Below are 20,220 nucleotides of genomic sequence, written 5' to 3'. Positions count from 1 at the left end.
ACACACACACACACACACACACACACACACACACACACACACACACACACACACACACCATCTACAACACACACACACACACACACTCCATGACCACCCTCTACAATACACACACACACACCCTCTACAACACACACACACCCTCTACAACACACACACACACACTCCACGACCACCCTCTATAATACACACACACACACCCTCTACAACACACACACACACCCCTCTACAACACGCACACACACACACCCTCTACAACACACACACACACTCCACGACCACCCTCTATAATACACACACACACCCTCTACAACACGCACACACACACACACACATCCTCTACAACACGTACACACACACCCTCTACAACACACACACACACCCTCTACAACACACACACACACACACACACACACACACACACACACCCTCTACAACACACACACATCCTCTACAACACACACACATCCTCTACAACACACACACACCCTCTACAACACACACACACACTCCACGACCACCCTCTATAATACACACACACACATCCTCTACAACACACACACACTCCACGACCACCCTCTATAATACACACACACACACCCTCTACAACACACACACACACTCCACAACCACCCTCTATAATACACACACACACAACCACCCTCTATAATACACACACACACATCCTCTACAACACACACACACTCCACGACCACCCTCTATAATACACACACACACACACTCTACACACACACACACACACACCACACACACCCACATACACACACACACACACACACACACACACACACACACACACACACACACACACACACACACTTCGTTGAACGCTATATACCATGTGCATCCTGTACATATGACTAGTAAAAGTTGAAACTTTAACTTTTGACCACAGCCCTGTGGTGACTGGAAGTCAGAACACTACATAGGGATTTAACCAGGATCTTTTGGTCATCAAGTGTTGTGTTGTTTTACAGGAGAAAAGGAAAAGACAGTCAGAAATAGAGGTCAAAAGGAGACAGCTGGACGATCTGGTGCTGCAGCTTCAACATCTCAAGGTAAACTCAGTGACTATGTTTTTGACATCTGTTTTCAAGCCATTGATTTTTCAGCTCAAACTGTAACTAGACCAAGAACATTCATTGCAACTCCGGTGTTTAAGATTATTTTCCTGCTGAAAGGTGAATTTGTCTCCCAGTGTCTGTTGGAAATGTTGTTTATTTTATCCTAAGAAACTCCCTAATCCTTGCCGATGACAAGCATACCCATACCCATAACATGATGTAGCATTTTTACTTTCATGCCTTATTGCAAACAGGATGCATGTTTTGGAAAATATTTATTCTGTTCCTTCTTTCATTTTATCAGTATTCTCCATTTTCCATATCAGCCATTCAACGCTGTAACTGTTTTAAAATGACTATTGAGCGGTTTCCTTCCTCTCCGGCAACTGAGTTAGGAAGGACACCTGTATCTTTGTAGTGACTGGGTGTATTGATAGACCATCCAAAGCCTAAATAATAACTTCACCATGCTTGAAGAGATAATCAATGTCATAATTTTATGACATTACCAATAGGTGCCCTTCTTAACGAGGCATTGGTCTTTGTGGTTGAATTTCTGATTGAAATTCACTGATTGACTGAGGGATCTTATAGATAATTGTATGTGTGGGGTACAGAAATTAAGTAGTCGTTAAAAGGATCATGTTAAACACTATTATTTCACAGTGGGTGAGTCCATGCTACTTATTATGTGACTTGTTAAGCAAATTTAGGCTTGCCATAACGAAAGGGTTGAATACCAATTGACTACAGATATTTTTAATTAATTTGTAAAAATGTCTAACAACATAATTCCACTTTGACATTATGGGGTATTATTTTATTTAACTAGGCAAGTCAGTTAAGAACACATTCTTATTTACAATGATGGCCTAGGAACAGTGGGATAACTGCCTTGTTCAGGGGCAGAACAACAGATTTTCACCTTGGGGATTCAATCTTGCAACCTTTCAGATACTAGTCCACTGCTCTAACCACTAGGCTACCTGCTGCCCCACTAGGATACCTGCTGCCCCACTAGGATACCTGCTGCCCCACTAGGATACCTGCCCCATTATGGGGTATTGTGTGTAGGCCAGTGACAAAACATCTCAAAGTATTCTGTAACAAAACAAAATGTGGAAAAAGGCAGGAGGTGTGAATAGCTTCCGAAGGCCCTGTATGGCATTTGACCAGAACACAGATTTCCCACAGATAGAGGCAGGCAGAACCCAGATTTCCCACAGATAGAGGGCCAGTCAGAACACAGATTTCCCACAGATAGAGAGGCAGTCAGAATACAGATTTCCCACAGATAGAGGCAGTCAGACCACAGATTTCCCACAGATAGAGGCAGTCAGACCACAGATTTCACACAGATAGAGGCAGTCAGAACACAGATTTCCCACAGATAGAGGGGCAGTCAGAACACTGATATCCTACAGATGGAGGCAGTCAGAAGACAGATTTCCCACAGATAGAAGGCCAGTCAGAACACAGAACACAGATTTCCCACAGATAGAGGGGCAGTCAGAAAACACATTTCCCACAGATAGAGAGGCAGTCAGACCACAGATTTCCCACAGATAGAGGGGCAGTCAGAACACAGATTTCCCACAGATAGAGGGGCAGTCAGAACACAGATTTCCCACAGATAGAGGGGCAGTCAGAACACAGATTTCCCACAGATAGAGAGGCAGTCAGACCACAGATTTCCCACAGATAGAGGCAGTCAGAACACCGATAACCTACAGATGGAGGCAGTCAGACCACAGATTTCCCACAGATAGAGGGGCAGTCAGAACACCGATATCCTACAGATGGAGGCAGTCAGAAGACAGATTTCCCACAGATAGAAGGCCAGTCAGAACACAGAACACAGATTTCCCACAGATAGAGGGGCAGTCAGAAAACACATTTCCCACAGATAGAGAGGCAGTCAGACCACAGATTTCCCACAGATAGAGGGGCAGTCAGAACACAGATTTCCCACAGATAGAGAGGCAGTCAGACCACAGATTTCCCACAGATAGAGAGGCAGTCAGACCACAGATTTCCCACAGATAGAGGGGCAGTCAGAACACAGATTTCCCACAGATAGAGAGGCAGTCAGACCACAGATTTCCCACAGATAGAGGGGCAGTCAGAACACAGATTTCCCACAGATAGAGGGGCAGTCAGAACACAGATTTCCCACAGATAGAGGTGCAGTCAGAACACAGATTTCCCACAGATAGAGAGGCAGTCAGACCACAGATTTCCCACAGATAGAGGCAGTCAGAACACCGATAACCTACAGATGGAGGCAGTCAGACCACAGTCATTTCCCACAGATAGAAGGCCAGTCAGAACACAGAACACAGATTTCCCACAGTTAGAGGGGCAGTCAGAAAACACATTTCCCACAGATAGAGAGGCAGTCAGACCACAGATTTCCCACAGATAGAGGGGCAGTCAGAACACAGATTTCCCACAGATAGAGAGGCAGTCAGACCACAGATTTCCCACAGATAGAGGGGCAGTCAGAACACAGATTTCCCACAGATAGAGAGGCAGTCAGACCACAGATTTCCCACAGATAGAGGCAGTCAGAACACCGATAACCTACAGATGGAGGCAGTCTGACCACAAATTTCCCACAGATAGAGGGGCAGTCAGACCACAGATTTCCCACAGATAGAGGGGCAGTCAGACCACAGATTTCCCACAGATAGAGAGGCAGTCAGACCACAGATTTCCCACAGATAGAGGGCCAGTCAGACCACAGATTTCCCACAGATAGAGGGCCAGTCAGACCACAGATTTCCCACAGATAGAGAGGCAATCAGAACCCAGATTTCCCACAGATAAAGAGGCAGTCAGAACACAGATTTCCCACAGATAGAGAGGCAGTCAGACCACAGATTTCCCACAGATAGAGAGGCAGTCAGACCACAGATTTCCCACAGATAAAGAGGCAGTCAGAACACAGATTTCCCACAGATAGAGACGCAGTCAGACCACAGATTTCCCACAGATTTCGCACAGATAGAGAGGCAATCAGAACCCAGATTTCCCACAGATAAAGAGGCAGTCAGAACACAAATTTCCCACAGATAGAGAGGCAGTCAGACCACAGATTTCCCACAGATAGAGGGGCAGTCAGACCACAGATTTCCCACAGATAGAGAGGCAGTCAGACCACAGATTTCCCACAGATAGAGGGCCAGTCAGACCACAGATTTCCCACAGATAGAGGGCCAGTCAGACCACAGATTTCCCACATATAGAGGGCCAGTCAGACCACAGATTTCCCACAGATAGAGAGGCAGTCAGACCACAGATTTCCCACATATAGAGGGCCAGTCAGACCACAGATTTCGCACAGATAGAGGGCCAGTCAGACCACAGATTTCCCACAGATAGAGAGGGAGTCAGAACCCAGATTTCCCACAGATAAAGAGGCAATCAGAACACAGATTTCCCACAGATAGAGAGGCAGTCAGAACCCAGATTTCCCACAGATAGAGAGGCAGTCAGACCACAGATTTCCCACAGATAGAGAGGCAGTCAACCCACAGATTTCCCACAGATAGAGGCAGCCAGAACCCAGATTTCCCACAGATAGAGGCAGTCAGAACCCAGATTTCCCACAGATAGAGGGCCAGTCAGACCCCAGATTTCCCACAGATATAGGGCCTGTCAGAACCCAGATTTCCCACAGATAGAGGCAGTCAGAACACAGAGGAGTTTCTCTCATTCCAGTCCTTTTAACACTTCACACATTTTGAGCTGACTGTGAATGAGACCCAAATGGTTCCCTATTTACTAGTGTCTGAGGGCCCTGGTCAACAATAGTGCACTATAGAGAATAGGTTGCCATTCTTGTCTGAGCTTGTTTTATCAGATGCCCAGCGGTTGGTTGCTGTGCAGGAGATCATAAATTACCCTTTTGCAAAAGTGCCCAACATTTAATGGCAATTACTTCTCACATAATCAAATTCAGCTGCACTCGAAGAGAGTCTTTGTTCAATCTGTTCTCCAGAGAAAATGTTTGTCTGTTAAAAAAAACCTCTGAGATGTAGCCAGTGTGACAAACCCTCGACTATAACAACATCAGCTCTGTGGGCGAGACAGAATAAACACAGAGAGAGAGATTTACACAAAGAAGAGTTTCTCCGGGGATAAACCAGCCTGCTTAGCTCCTCTCAACCTCGCTCTTATTTGGACTTCAATGAGTTGACGTAATTCATTAAATTAAGTAAGTGAGTTGAGGTCTGGAGGTCTTAAAACAGTCTCTCAACTCCCCTCCCCATTCTCCCCTTCTCTCCTCTCTCCCAAGTCTCTCAACTCCCCATTCTCCCCTTCCCCTCTCTCCCAAGTCTCTCAACTCCCCTCCCCATTCTCCCCTTCTCTCCTCTCTCCCAAGTCTCTCAACTCCCCTCCCCATTCTCCCCTTCTCTCCTCTCTCCCAAGTCTCTCAACTCCCCTCCCCATTCTCCCCTTCTCTCCTCTCTCCCAAGTCTATCAACCCCCTCCCCATTCCCCCTTCTCTCCTCTCTCCCAACTCTCTCAACTCCCCTCCCCATTCTCCCCTTCTCTCCTCTCTCCCAAGTCTCTCAACTCCCCTCCCCATTCTCCCCTTCTCTCCTCTCTCCCAAGTCTATCAACCCCCCTCCCCATTCTCCCCTTCTCTCCTCTCTCCCAAGTCTCTCAATTCCCCTCCCCATTCTCCCCTTCCCACCTCTCTCCCAAGTCTCTCAACTCCCCTCCCCATTCTCCTCTTCTCTCCTCGAGACTGCTGGAGACTAGAGAATGCTTTATAACACAGTTTGGTTGGATGGATCCTCTGAATGATTCTCCTCACCTGTCTCTTGTGTCCAGTCTTAAACCATGAGAAATCTTTATGTTATTATTATTATGTTATATGCTTTTAAGATATTCTCCCTCTTGTCTCTCACCTTCAGTCTAAAGCCATGAGAGAGCGCTGGCTCCTACAAGGCACGACCCCTGGAACGAACGACGAAGACGATGGACGAAGACAACAGCTGGAGGAAGACGAGGAGCAGGGGAAGAGACTGGAGGACACTATTCACAGGTACACACAAAGGAGCGAACTGACTGGGGGACACTATTCACAGGTACACACATACACAGGAACTGACAGGGGGACACTATTCACAGGTACACACATACACAGGAACTGACAGGGGGACACTATTCACAGGTACACACATACACAGGAACTGACAGGGGGACACTATTCACAGGTACACACATACACAGGAACTGAACACTATTCACAAGGGGGAACTGACAGGGGGACACTATTCACAGGTACACTATTCACAGGTACACACATACACAGGAACTGACAGGGGGACACTATTCACAGGTACACACGTACACAGGAACTGACAGGGGGACACTATTCACAGGTACACACATACACAGGAACTGACTGTTGCTGGACACTATTGACAGTTGCACTCATACATGCAGTGTTGATTTCGTTCTGTTTTTGGAGAAGTTTAGAACAAATGTAATATTCTGTAGTCCTCTATTATAGCTGTCATGTAGATTTATCTGAACACAGAAACATCCGTTCTGATCCTGAGAACTGTGCAGTGTTTCCAGCACAGCCAGAAGAGGGCTGGCCACCCCTCAGAGCCTGGTTCCTCTCTAGGTTTCTTCTTAGGTTCCTGCCTTGCTAGGGAGTTTCTACACCTGCATTGCTTGCTGTTTGGGGTTTTAGGCTGGGTTCCTGTACAGCACTTTGTGATATAAGCTGATGTAAGAAGGGCTATATAAATACATTTGATTTGATTTGAATCTTCAAGGACCTGATGGTCTCTCTCTCTCTTCCTCTCTCGTGCTCTCTCATTGTATGTGTGTGTGTGTGTGTGTGTGGTGTGTGGTCTCTGTTGGTCTGTTCAGCTCATCAGTCAGTTTTTTCTTCCAACTTCAAAACAAATGGATATCTGAGGTCAGTTTCTTTCTTACCAGCGATCAGAGCCCTTTCATAAACCCACGTCAGGGTCGTGTTCACTGGGAATGAAACGGTAGCAAACAGGCTTGTTTTCTTATTCCGTTGCATTACAATGTCCTACTGTGATCCAGCAGTATGAGAGGAGATAGCCTCTAGCCTGGGAAGACAGATACGGACAATGGGAAGACAGATCTGGGACCAGGACAATGGGAAGACAGATCTGGGAACCAGGAATATGGGAAGAAAGAACTGGGACCTGGACAATGGGAAGAAAGATCTGGGACCAGGACAATGGGAAAACAGATCTGGGACCTGGACAATGGGAAGACAGATCTGTGACCAGGAATATGGGAAGACAGATCTGGGACCAGGACAATGGGAAGACAGATCTGGGACCAGGACAATGGGAAGACAGATCTGGGACCAGGAATATGGGAAGACAGATCTGGGACCTGGACAATGGGAAGACAGATCTGGGACCAGGACAATGGGAAGACAGATCTGGGACCTGGACAATGGGAAGACAGATCTGGGACCAGGACAATGGGAAGACAGATCTGGGACCAGGAATATGGGAAGACAGATCTGGGACCAATGGGAAGACAGATCTGGGACCTGGACAATGGGAAGAAAGATCTGGGACCTGGACAATGGGAAGACAGATCTGGGACCTGGAAATGGGAAGACAGATCTGGGACCAGCAATATGGGAAGACAGATCTGGGACCTGGACAATGGGAAGACAGATCTGGGACCTGGACAATGGGAAGACAGATCTGGGACCAGCAATCTGGGAAGACAGATCTGGGACCTGGACAATGGGAAGACAGATCTGGGAACCAGGAATATGGGAAGATAGATCTGGGACCAGGACAATGGGAAGACAGATCTGGGACCTGGACAATGGGAAGACAGATCTGGGACCAGGGATATGGGAAGAAAGATCTGGGACCAAGACAATGGGAAGACAGATCTGGGACCTGGACAATGGGAAGACAGATCTGGGACCAGGAATATGGGAAGAAATGATCTGGGACCTGGACAATGGGAAGAAAGATCTGGGACCAGGACATGGGAAAACAGATCTGGGACCTGGACAATGGGAAGAAAGATCTGGGACCAGGAATATGGGAAGACAGATCTGGGACCAGGACAATGGGAAGACAGATCTGGGACCATTGTCAATGGGAAGACAGATCTGGGAACCAGGAATATGGGAAGACAGATCTGGGACCTGGACAATGGGAAGACAGATCTGGGACCTGGACAATGGGAAGACAGATCTAGGACCTGGACAATGGGAAGACAGATCTGGGACCAGGACAATGGGAAGACAGATCTGGGACCAGGACAATGGGAAGACAGATCTGGGACTTGGACAATGGGAAGAAAGATCTGGTACCAGGACAATGGGAAGACAGATCTGGGACCAGGACAATGGGAAGACAGATTTGGGACCTGGACAATGGGAAGACAGATCTGGGACCAGGACAATGGGAAGACAGATCTGGGATCTGGACAATGGGAAGACAGATCCGGGACCAGGAAAATGGGAGAATTAGGGAAGGTAGAGATCTGGGACCTGGAAGGTAGAGATGTGAGGAGGGAGAGATGTGGGGGACAATGGGAAGACAGATGTGGAAGATCTGGGACCTGGACAATGGGAGGTGTGGATTGGGAGAGATCTGTGGAAATGGGAAGACAGATGTGGGAAGGTAGAGATGTGGAAGAGAGAGATGTGTGGAAGGGAGAGATGTGGGACCTGGAAGGGAGAAATGTGGGGAAGGGAGAGATCTGAGGAAGGGAGACAGATGTGGACCAGGAAGGGAGAGATGTGAGGAAGGGAGAGATGTGGGACCTGGACAATGGGAGACAGATGTGAGGAAGGGAGAGATGTGACCTGGACAATGGGAAGACAGATGTGGGACCTGGACAATGGGAAGACAGATCTAGGACCTGGACAATGGGAAGAGATCTGGGACCAGGACAATAGGAAGACAGATCTGGGACCAGGACAATGGGAAGACACCTGGGATTAACAATGGGATAGGGATACTGGAGTGATGGACAGTAGATATGAATAGGGGTAAGGGGACAATGGGAAGACAGATATGAATAGGGGTAATGGGGACAGATGGATACTGGAGTGATGGATGTAGATATGTATAGTGGTAAGGGGACAGGGATACTGGAGTGATGGACATAGATATGAATAGGGAAGATAAGGGGACAGGGATACTGGAGTGATGGACATAGATATGAATAGGGGTAAAGGGACATGGATACTGGAGTGATGGAGGAAGATATGAATAGGGGTAAGGGGACATGGATACTGGAGTGATGGAGAGATGGAAAGGGAGAGATGGAGGAAGATATGAATGTGAGGAAGGGACATGGATACTGGAGTGATGGACCAGTAGATATGAATAGGGGTAGGGGACATGGATACTGGAGTGATGGACGTAGATATGAATAGGGGTAAGGGGACATGGATACTGGAGTGATGGTAGATATGAATAGGGGTAAGGGGACATGGATACTGGAGTGATGGATGTAGATATGTATAGTGGTAAGGGGACAGGGATACTGGAGTGATGGACATAGATATGAATAGGGGTAAAGGGACATGGATACTGGAGTGATGGACGTAGATATGAATAGGGGTAAGGGGACATGGATACTGGAGTGATGGACGTAGATATGAATAGGGGTAAGGGGACATGGATACTGGAGTGATGGACGTAGATATGAATAGGGGTAAGGGGACATGGATACTGGAGTGATGGAGGTAGATATGTGTAGGGGTAAGGGGACAGGGATACAGATATGAATAGGGGTAAGGGGACATGGATACTGGAGTGATGGACGTAGATATGAATAGGGGTAAGGGGACAGGGATACTGGAGTGATGGAGGTAGATATGAATAGGGGTAAGGGGACAGGGAGGTAGATATGTATAGGGGTAAGGGGACAGGGAGATAGATATGTATAGGGGTAAGGGGACAGGGATACTGGAGTGATGGATAGATATGAACAGGGGTAAGGGGACAGGGATACTGGAGTGATGGAGGTAGATATGTATAGGGGTAAGGGGACAGGGATACTGGATGTATGGAGGTAATATGACAGGGAAGATATGTATAGGGATACTGGGGATGGAGGTAGATATGTATAGGGGTAAGGGGACAGGGATACTGGAGTGATGGAGGTAGATATGTATAGGGGTAAGGGGACAGGGATACTGGAGTGATGGAGGTAGATATGTATAGGGGTAAGGGGACATGGATACTGGAGTGATGGAGGTAGATATGTATAGGGGTAAGGGGACAGGGAGGTAGATATGTATAGGGGTAAGGGGACAGGGATACTGGAGTGATGGAGGTAGATATGTGTAGGGGTAAGGGGACAGGGAGGTAGATATGTATAGGGGTAAGGGGACAGGGAGGTAGATATGTATAGGGGTAAGGGGACAGGGATACTGGAGTGATGGACATAGATATGTATAGTGGTAAGGGGACAGGGATACTGGAGTGATGGAGGTAGATATGTGTAGTGGTAAGGGGACATGGATACTGGAGTGATGGAGGTAGATATGTGTAGGGGTAAGGGGACATGGATACTGGAGTGATGGAGGTAGATATGTATAGGGGTAAGGGGACAGGGACACTGGAGTGATGGACATAGATATGTATAGGGGTAAGGGGACAGGGAGGTAGATATGTATAGGGGTAAGGGGACAGGGAGGTAGATATGTATAGGGGTAAGGGGACAGGGATACTGGAGTGATGGACATAGATATGTATAGGGTGAAGGGGACAGCGAGGTAGATGTGTGTAGGGGTAAGGGGACAGGGAGGTAGATATGTGTAGGGGGAAGGGGACAGGGATACTGGAGTGATGGAGGTAGATATGTGTAGGGGTAAGGAGACAGGGATACTGGAGTGATGGAGGTAGATATGTATAGAGGTAAGGTGACTAAGCAACAGGATATATGATAAACAGAGTAATAGCAGCGTATGATAAATGTGTGTTTGTAGAGTCAATTTAAATGTTATGTCTGTGTGAGCAAATTGTGGCTGTGTGGGTGTGTGTGTCTGTGTGTGTGTCTGTGTGTGTGTCTGTGTGTGTGTCTGTGTGTGTCTGTGTGTGTGTCTGTGTGTGTGTCTGTGTGTGTCTGTGTGTGTACACACTTTCCCAAAAGAAAGATAGGATCTGACTACAATACATTTTAATAGAAAGTCACCAAAAATAGACAAGGTCCTGCTACCATTGAAAGGAAAATACCTGACTATTTGTGAAAATGGCTGACTATTTGTGGAAAAAATCCCCCGAATTAACTCTTTGGTCAGGTTCCAGGTTACCTATTTACTTATGGCCTTCCCGACACCTAACGACTTGTTTTTAACATTTTATGAGCAAAAAATATTCCACTTTTGAACGGCAAGCCAGACTAAATTAAACCGGCCTATTTCTATAATGAATTCGGAGGGCAGAAATGATTAAATATTAAAGCATTAGACCTCTCACTCAAGGCTTCAGTCATACAAACGTTATACTTAAATCCCAACTGGTTCTCTAGCAGATCAGTAAGAATGTCTCACCCCATGTTCAAGAATGGCCTTTTTATTCAGATTACAACCTCTCCTTTTATTCAGATTACAACCTCTCCTTTTATTCAGATTACAACCTCTCACTGTATTCAGATTACAACCTCTCCTTTTATTCAGATTACAACCTCTCACTTTATTCAGATTACAACCTCTCCTTTTATTCAGATTACAACTTCTCCCTTTATTCAGATTACAATCTCTCACTTTATTCAGATTACAACCTCTCACTGTATTCAGATTACAACATCTCACTGTATTCAGATTACAACCTCTCCTGTATTATTCCCTTTATTCTGATTACAACCTCTCCCTTTATTCAGATTACAACCTCTCACTTATTCAGATTACAACCTCTCCCTTTATTCTGATTACAACCTCTCCCTGTATTCAGATTACAACCTCTCCTTTTATTCAGATTACAACCTACTGTATTCAGATTACAACCTCTCACTGTATTCAGATTACAACCTCTCCATTTATTCAGATCACAACCTCTCACTTTTTTCAGATTACAACCTCTCCTTTTATTCAGATTACAACCTCTCACTGTATTCAGATTACAACCTCTCACTGTATTCAGATTACAACCTCTCCATTTATTCAGATCACAACCTCTCACTTTTTCAGATTACAACCTCTCACCTTATTCAGATTACAACCTCTCACTGTATTCAGATTACAACCTCTCACTGTATTCAGATTACAACCTCTCACTGTATTCAGATTACAAACTCTCCTTTTATTCAGATTACAACCTCTCCTTTTATTCAGATTACAACCTCTCACTGTATTCAGATTACAACCTCTCCCTTTATTCTGATTACAACCTCTCCCTTTATTCAGATTACAACCTCTCCTTTTATTCAGATTACAACCTCTCACTATATTCAGATTACAACCTCTCCTTTTATTCAGATTACAACCTCTCACTATATTCAGATTACAACCTCTCACAATATTCAGATTACAACCTCTCACTACATTCAGATTACAACCAAATCAAATCAAATTTTATTTGTCACATACACATGGTTAGCAGATGTTAATGCGAGTGTAGCAAAATGCTTGTGCTTCCAGTTCCGACAATGCAGTAATAACCAACAAGTAATCTAACTAACAATTCCAAAACTAATATCTTATACACAGTGTAAGGGGATAAAGAATATGTACATAAAGATATGAATTAGTGATGGTGCAGAGCACCATTATATTAGGTAGCATTGTTTAAAGTGGCTAGTGATATATTTTACATCCTTTCCCATCAATTCCCATTATTGAAGTGGCTGGAGTTGAGTCAGTGTGTTGGCAGCAGCCACTCAATGTTAGTGGTTGCTGTTTAACAGTCTGATGGCCTTGAGATAGAAGCTGTTTTTCAGTCTCTCGGCCCCTGTTTTGATGCACCTGTACTGACCTCGCCTTCTGGATGATAGCGGGGTGAACAGGCAGTGGCTCGGGTGGGTGTTGTCCTTGATGATCTTTATGGCCTTCCTGTAACATCGGGTGGTGTAGGTGTCCTGGAGGGCATGTAGTTTGCCCCCGGTGATGCGTTATGCAGACCTCACTACCCTCTGGAGAGCCTTACGGTTGTGGGCGGAGCAGTTGCCGTACCAGGCGGTGATACAGCCCGCCAGTATGCTCTCGATTGTGCATCTGTAGAAGTTTGTGAGTGTTTTTGGTGACAAGCCGAATTTCTTCAGCCTCCTGAGGTTGAAGAGGCGCTGCTGCGCCTTCTTCACGATGCTGTCTGTGTGAGTGGACCAATTCAGTTTGTCTGTAATGTGTATGCCGAGGAACTTAAAACTTACTACCCTCTCCACTACTGTTCCATCGATGTGGATAGGGGGGTGTTCCCTCTGCTGTTTCCTGAAGTGAACCTCTCACTGTATTCAGATTACAACCTCTCCCTTTATTCAGATTACAACCTCTCACTATATTCAGATTACAACCTCTCACTATATTTAGATTACAACCTCTCACTATATTCAGATTACAACCTCTCACTATATTCAGATTACAACCTCTCACTATATTCAGATTACAACCTCTCACTGTATTCAGATTACAACCTCTCACTGTATTCAGATTACAACCTCTCACTGTATTCAGATTACAACCTCTCACTGTATTCAGATTACAACCTCTCACTATATTCAGATTACAACCTCTCACTATATTCAGATTACAACCTCTCACTATATTCAGATTACAACCTCTCCCTTTAGTCAGATTACAACCTCTATCTTTAGTCAGATTACAACCTCTATCTTTAGTCAGATTACAACCTCTCCCTTTAGTCAGATTACAACATCTCCCTTTAGTCAGATTACAACCTCTCACTATATTCAGATTACAAACTCTCACTATATTCAGATTACAACCTCTCCCTTTAGTCAGATTACAACCTCTATCTTTAGTCAGATTACAACCTCTATCTTTAGTCAGATTACAACCTCTCCCTTTAGTCAGATTACAACCTCTCCCTTTAGTCAGATTACAACCTCTCACTATATTCAGATTACAAACTCTCACTATATTCAGATTACAACCTCTCACTATATTCAGATTACAACCTCTCCCTTTAGTCAGATTACAACCTCTATCTTTAGTCAGATTACAACCTCTATCTTTAGTCAGATTACAACCTCTCCCTTTAGTCAGATTACAACCTCTCCCTTTATTCAGATTACAACCTCTCACTGTATTCAGATTACAACCTCTCACTGTATTCAGATTACAACCTCTCCTTTTATTCAGATTACAACCTCTCCTTTTATTCAGATTACAACCTCTCCCTTTATTCAGATTACAACCTCTCACTGTATTCAGATTACAACCTCTCACTGTATTCCGATTACAACCTTTCACTACATTCAGATTACAACCTCTCCCTTTATGCAGATTGCAACCTCTCACTTTCGGTTATTTGAAAATGAAATAATCTCAAAAATATTGCTATATTTAAAAGAACCCATTGAAAGCTGGTTGCAATTTCAATTTAACCCACCCGAAAAGACAGAACAAATAATACAACACATTTTATGATAAAACTCAAATATACGAATTGCAACAAAAAAACATTATTTTAGAAGAAGACAAAACGGTAATGTCTTTGTAAATGATATCATAAACAGGACTGGTGGAGTTATTTATATGGGAACTACAATATAGTGCATTCAGAAAGTATTCAGACCCCTGGTCTTTAATCACCGTTTTGTTACATTTTGTTACATTACAGCCTTATTCTAAAATTGATTCAATTAATGTTTTCCTCATTAATCTACGCAATACCCCATAATGACATCACAATACCCCATAGTGTCAAAGCGAAAACAGGCTTTTAGACATTTTAGTAAACGTATAAAAAGTAAAAAACTGAAATACCTAATTTACGTATTCAGACACTTTGCTATGAGACTCTAAATTGAGCTCAGGTGAATCATGTTTCCATTGATCGTCCTTGAGATGTTTCTAGAACTTGATTGGAGTCCACCTGTGGTAAATTCAATTGATTGGACATGATTTGGAAAGGCACACACCTGTCTATATAAGGTCCCACAGTTGACAGTGCAAGTCAGAGCAAAAACCAAGCCATGAGGTCGAAGGAATTGTCCGTAGAGCTCCGAGACAGGATTGTGTTGAGGCACAGATCTGGGGAAGGGTACCAACACATTTCTGCAGCATTGAAGGTCCCCAAGAACACAGTGGCCTCCGTCATTCTTCAATGGAAGAAGGTTGGAACCACCAAGACTCTTCCTAGAGCTGGCAGCCTGGCCAAAATGAGCCAATGGGGGAAAAGGGAGTAAATAAGGAAAGTGACCAAGAACCTAATGTTCACTTTGAAAGAGCTCCAGAGTTCATCTGTGGAGATGGGAGAACCTTCCAGAAGGACAACCATCTCTGCAGGACTCCACCAATCAGGTCTTTATGGTAGTGGCCAGACAGAAGCCACTCCTCAATAAAAGTCACAGCACGCTTGGAGTTTGCCTCAAGGCACAAAAAGGACTCTCGAACCACGATGACCAAGATTCTCTGGTCTGATGAAACCAATTTTGTTCTAGCTATATCCTCTGTGTTCCAGATGTATCATCTGTGTTCTAGATGTATCCTCTGTGTTCTAGATGTATCCTCTGTGTTCAAGCTGTATCCTTAGTGTTTTAACTAAATCCTCTGTGTTCTAGCTATACCCTCTCAGTGTTCCAGCTGTATCCTTACTGTTCTAACTAAGTCCTCTCAGTGTTCTAGCTATATCCGCTCAGTGTACCAGCTGTACCCTCAGTGTTCTAGCTGTATCCTCATTGTTCAGGCTGTATCCTCAGTGTTCTAGCTATATCCTCAGTGTTCTAGCTGTATCCTCGGTGTTCCAGTTGTATCCACTGTGTTCCAGCTGTATCCACTGTGTTCCAGCTGTATCCTCAGTGTTCTAGCTGTATCATCAGTGTTCTAGCTGTATCATCAGTGGTCCAGCTATATCCTCAGTGTTCTAGCTATATCCCAGTGATGTAGCTGTACACTCAGTGTTCTAGCTGTATCCTCGGTGTTCTAGCTGTATCCTCAGTGTTCTAGCTGTATCCTCAGTGTTCTAGCTGTATCCTCAGTGTTCTAGCAAAAATCCTCTCAGTGTTCTAGCTATATCCTCTCAGTGTTCCAGCTGTATCCTCAGTATTCTAGATGTATCCTCAGTGTTCTAGATGTATCCGCATCGTTCTAGCTGTATCATCAGTGTTCTAGCTGTATCGTCAGTGTTCTAGCTGTATCATCAGTGGTCTAGCTATATCCTCAGTGTTCTAGCTATATCCCATTGATGTAGCTGTACACTCAGTGTTTTAGCTGTATCCTCTCAGTGTTCTAGATATATCCTCTCAGTATTCTATATATATCCTCTCAGTGTTCTAGCTATATCCTCTCAGTGTTCTAGCTATATCCTTTTAGTGTTCTAGCTATATACTCTCAGTGTTCTAGCTATATCCTCTCAGTGTTCGAGCTGTATCATCTCATTGTTCTAGCTATCCTCTCAGTGTTCTAGCTAAAAAGGAGTGTTCCAAGTGTACCGTCTCGAATGTTCTAGCTGTATCTTCAGTGTTCTAGCTGTATCTTCAGTGTTCTAAAATGTATCCTGTGTTCTACTGTATCCTCAGTGTTCTAGCTGGTATCCACTCAGTGTTGAGCATATCCTAATCAGTGTTCCAGCTGTACCCTCGGTGTTCCAGCTGTATCCCCGGTGTTCTAGCTGTATCATCAGTGTTCTAGCTGTATCCTCAGTGTTCTAGCTACAAACTCATTGTTATAGCTTTACTCTCGCTTTTCTTGCTACGTTCTCAGTGTTCTAGCTATATCCTCTCAGTGTTCTAGCTATATCCTCTCAGTGTTGCAGCTATATCCTCAGTGTTGCAGCTGTATCTCCAGTGTTCTAGCTATATCCACGGTGTTCTAGCTATATCCCCAGTGTTCTCGCTGTGTCCTCAGTGTTCACGCTGTATCCTCAGTGTTCTAGCTGTATCCTCAGTGTTCTAGCTGTATCCTCAGTGTTCTAGCTGTATCCTCAGTGTTCTAGCTGTATCCTCAGTGTTCTAGCTGTATCCTCAGTGTTCTAGCTGTATCCTCAGTGTTCTAGCTGTATCCTCAGTGTTCTAGCTATATCCTCTGTGTTCTAGCTATATCCTCTCAGTGTTCTAGCTATATTCTCTCAGTGTTCTAGCTGTATCATCTCAGTGTTCTAGCTATCCTCCCAATGTTCTAGCTACAAACTCAGTGTTCAGATTACAACCTCTATCTTTAGTCAGATTACAACCTCAGTGTTGCAGCTATATCCTCAGTGTTGCAGCTTACAACTCTCAGTATTCAGCTATATCCCCAGTGTTCTTGCTGTATCCTCAGTGTTCTAGCTGTATCCTCAGTGTTCCAGCTATATCCCTAGTGTTCTCGCTTTATCCTCAGTGTTCAAGCTGTATCCTCAGTGTTCTAGCTGTGTCCTCAGTGTTCTAGCTGTATCCTCAATGTTCAAGCTGTATCCTCAGTGTTCTCGCTGTATCCCCAGTGTTCTCGCTATATCCCCAGTGTTCTTGCTATATCCTCTGTGTTCTAGCTGTATCCTCAGTGTTCCAGCTATATCCTCTCAGTGTTCCAGCTGTATCTCCAGTGTTCTAGCTGTATCCCCAGTGTTCTCGCTGTATCCCCAGTGTTCTTGCTGTATCCTCAGTGTTCAAGCTGTATCCTCAGTGTTCTAGCTGTATCCTCAGTGTTCTAGCTGTATCCTCGGTGTTCCAGCTGTATCCCCAGTGCATTCAAAAGTATATCCCCAGTGTTCTAGCTTATATCCCCAGTGTTCTAGCTTATCCTCAGTGTTCTATTAATCAGCTGTATCCTCAGTGTTCTAGCTGTATCCTCAGTGTTCTAGCTATATCCTCTCAGTGTTGCAGCTATATCCTCAGTGTTGCAGCTGTGTCTCCAGTGTTCTAGCTATATCCCCAGTGTTCTCGCTGTATCCTCAGTGTTCGAGCTGTATCCTCAGATTTCTAGCTGTATCCTCAGTGTTCAAGCTGTATCCTCAGTTTCTCGCTGTATCCCCAGTGTTCTAGAACTTGATTGGATCCCCTGTGTTCTAATCCTCAGTGTTTGGACTGATTTCCTCAGTGTTCTAGCTATATCCTCTTGACAGTGTTCTAGCTATATCCAAGCTCAGTGTTCTAGCTCCGAGATTCTCTTGAGGCAGTGTCTAGCTGTATCATCTCAGTGTTCTAGCTATCCTCCCAGTGTTCTAGCTACAAACTCAGTGTTCGAGCTTGGAACCACCAAGACTCTTCCTACATTCTCAGTGTTGCAGCTATATCCTCAGTGTTGCAGCTGTAAGAACCAGTGTTCCAGCTATATCCCCAGTGTTCTTGCTGTATCCTCAGTGTTCAAGCTGTATCCTCAGTGTTCTAGCTGTATCCTAGTGTTCCAGCTATATCCCTAGTGTTCTCGCTTTATCCTCAGTGTTCAAGCTGTATCCTCAGTGTTCTAGCTGTGTCCTCAGTGTTCTAGCTGTATCCTCAATGTTCAAGCTGTATCCTCAGTGTTCCAGATGTATCCCCAGTGTTCTCGCTATATCCCCAGTGTTCTTGCTATATCCTCTGTGTTCTAGCTGTATCCTCAGTGTTCCAGCTATATCCTCTCAGTGTTCTAGCTGTATCCTTAGTGTTTTAGCTGTATCCCCAGTGTTCTCGCTATATCCTCCAGTGTTCCAGCTGTATCCTCAGTGTTCAACTAAATCCTCAGTGTTCTAGCTGTATCCTCAGTGTTCTAGCTGTATCCTCAGTGTTCCAGCTGTATCCTCATTGTGTTCAAGCTATATCCCCAGTGTTCTAGCTATATCCCCAGTGTTCTAGCTGTATCCTCAGTGTTCTAGCTGTATCCTCAGTGTTCTTGCTATATCCTCTGTGTTCTAGCTGTATCCTCAGTGTTCCAGCTATATCCTCTCAGTGTTCCAGCTGTATCCCCAGTGTTCTCGCTGTATCCCCAGTGTTCTCGCTGTATCCTCAGTGTTCAAGCTGTATCCTCAGTGTTCTAGCTGTATCCTCAGTGTTCTAGCTGTATCCTCGGTGTTCCAGCTGTATCCCCGGTGTTCAAGCTATATCCACAGTGTTCTAGCTGTATCCCCAGTGTTCTCGCTATATCCCCAGTGTTCTTTCTATATCCTCTGTGTTCTAGCTGTATCCTCAGTGTTCCAGCTATATCCTCTCAGTGTTCCAGCTGTATCTCCAGTGTTCTAGCTGTATCCCCAGTGTTCTCGCTATATCCCCAGTGTTCAAGCTGTATCCTCAGTGTACCAGCTGTATCCTCAGTGTTCTAGCTGTATCCTCAGTGTTCTAGCTGTATCCTCGGTGTTCCAGCTGTATCCCCGGTGTTCAAGCTATATCCCCAGTGTTCTAGCTATATCCCCAGTGTTCTAGCTGTATCCTCAGTGTTCTAGCTGTATCCTCAGTGTTCTAGCTGTATCCTCAGTGTTCGAGCTGTATCCTCAGTGTTCAAGCTTTACTCTCGCTTTTCTCGCTACGTTCTCAGTGTTCTAGCTATATCCTCTTAGTGTTCTAGTTATATCCTCTCAGTGTTGCAGCTATATCCTCAGTGTTGCAGCTGTGTCTCCAGTGTTCTAGCTATATCCCCAGTGTTTGAGCTGTATCCTCAGTGTTCGAGCTGTATCCCCAGTGAACTATCTATATCCCCAGTGTTCTAGCTGTATCCTCAGTGTTCCAGCTATATCCTCTCAGTGTTCTAGCTATATCCTCTCAGTGTTCTAGCTGTATCATCTCAGTGTTCTAGCTATCCTCTCAGTGTTCTAGCTACAAACTCAGTGTTCTAGCTTACTCTCGCTTTTCTCGCTACGTTCTCAGTGTTCAAGCTATATCTTCTCAGTGTTCTAGCTATATCGTCAGTGTTGCAGCTGTATCTCCAGTGTTCTAGCTATGTCCCCAGTGTTCGAGCTGCATCCTCAGTGTTCTAGCTGTATCCTCAGTGTTCTAGCTGTATCCTCAGTTTTCTAGCCATATCCTCTGTGTTCTAGCTATATCCTCTCAGTGTTCTTGCTATATCCTCTCAGTGTTC

At 44.8% G+C, this 20,220-nt stretch overlaps 1 long non-coding RNA gene across 1 annotated transcript in view; it reads left to right on the top strand.

Annotated features, from left to right (window-relative positions):
- Positions 1-6,078, top strand: part of LOC135538622 (uncharacterized) — a 67,772-nt gene extending 61,694 nt beyond the window's left edge. The window contains exons 3-4 of the long non-coding RNA XR_010455459.1: positions 999-1,079; positions 6,011-6,078. This is a non-coding gene — a long non-coding RNA (uncharacterized LOC135538622). The remainder of the gene's footprint in view (positions 1-998; positions 1,080-6,010) is intronic.
- The last annotated feature ends 14,142 nt before the right edge of the window (positions 6,079-20,220 follow it).

This window comes from Oncorhynchus masou, unplaced genomic scaffold, assembly GCF_036934945.1.
Source record: "Oncorhynchus masou masou isolate Uvic2021 unplaced genomic scaffold, UVic_Omas_1.1 unplaced_scaffold_991, whole genome shotgun sequence".
NCBI lineage: Eukaryota > Metazoa > Chordata > Actinopteri > Salmoniformes > Salmonidae > Oncorhynchus > Oncorhynchus masou.
Note: the sequence above shows the minus strand (reverse complement) of the source record. Positions and strands in the feature narration are given on the sequence as shown.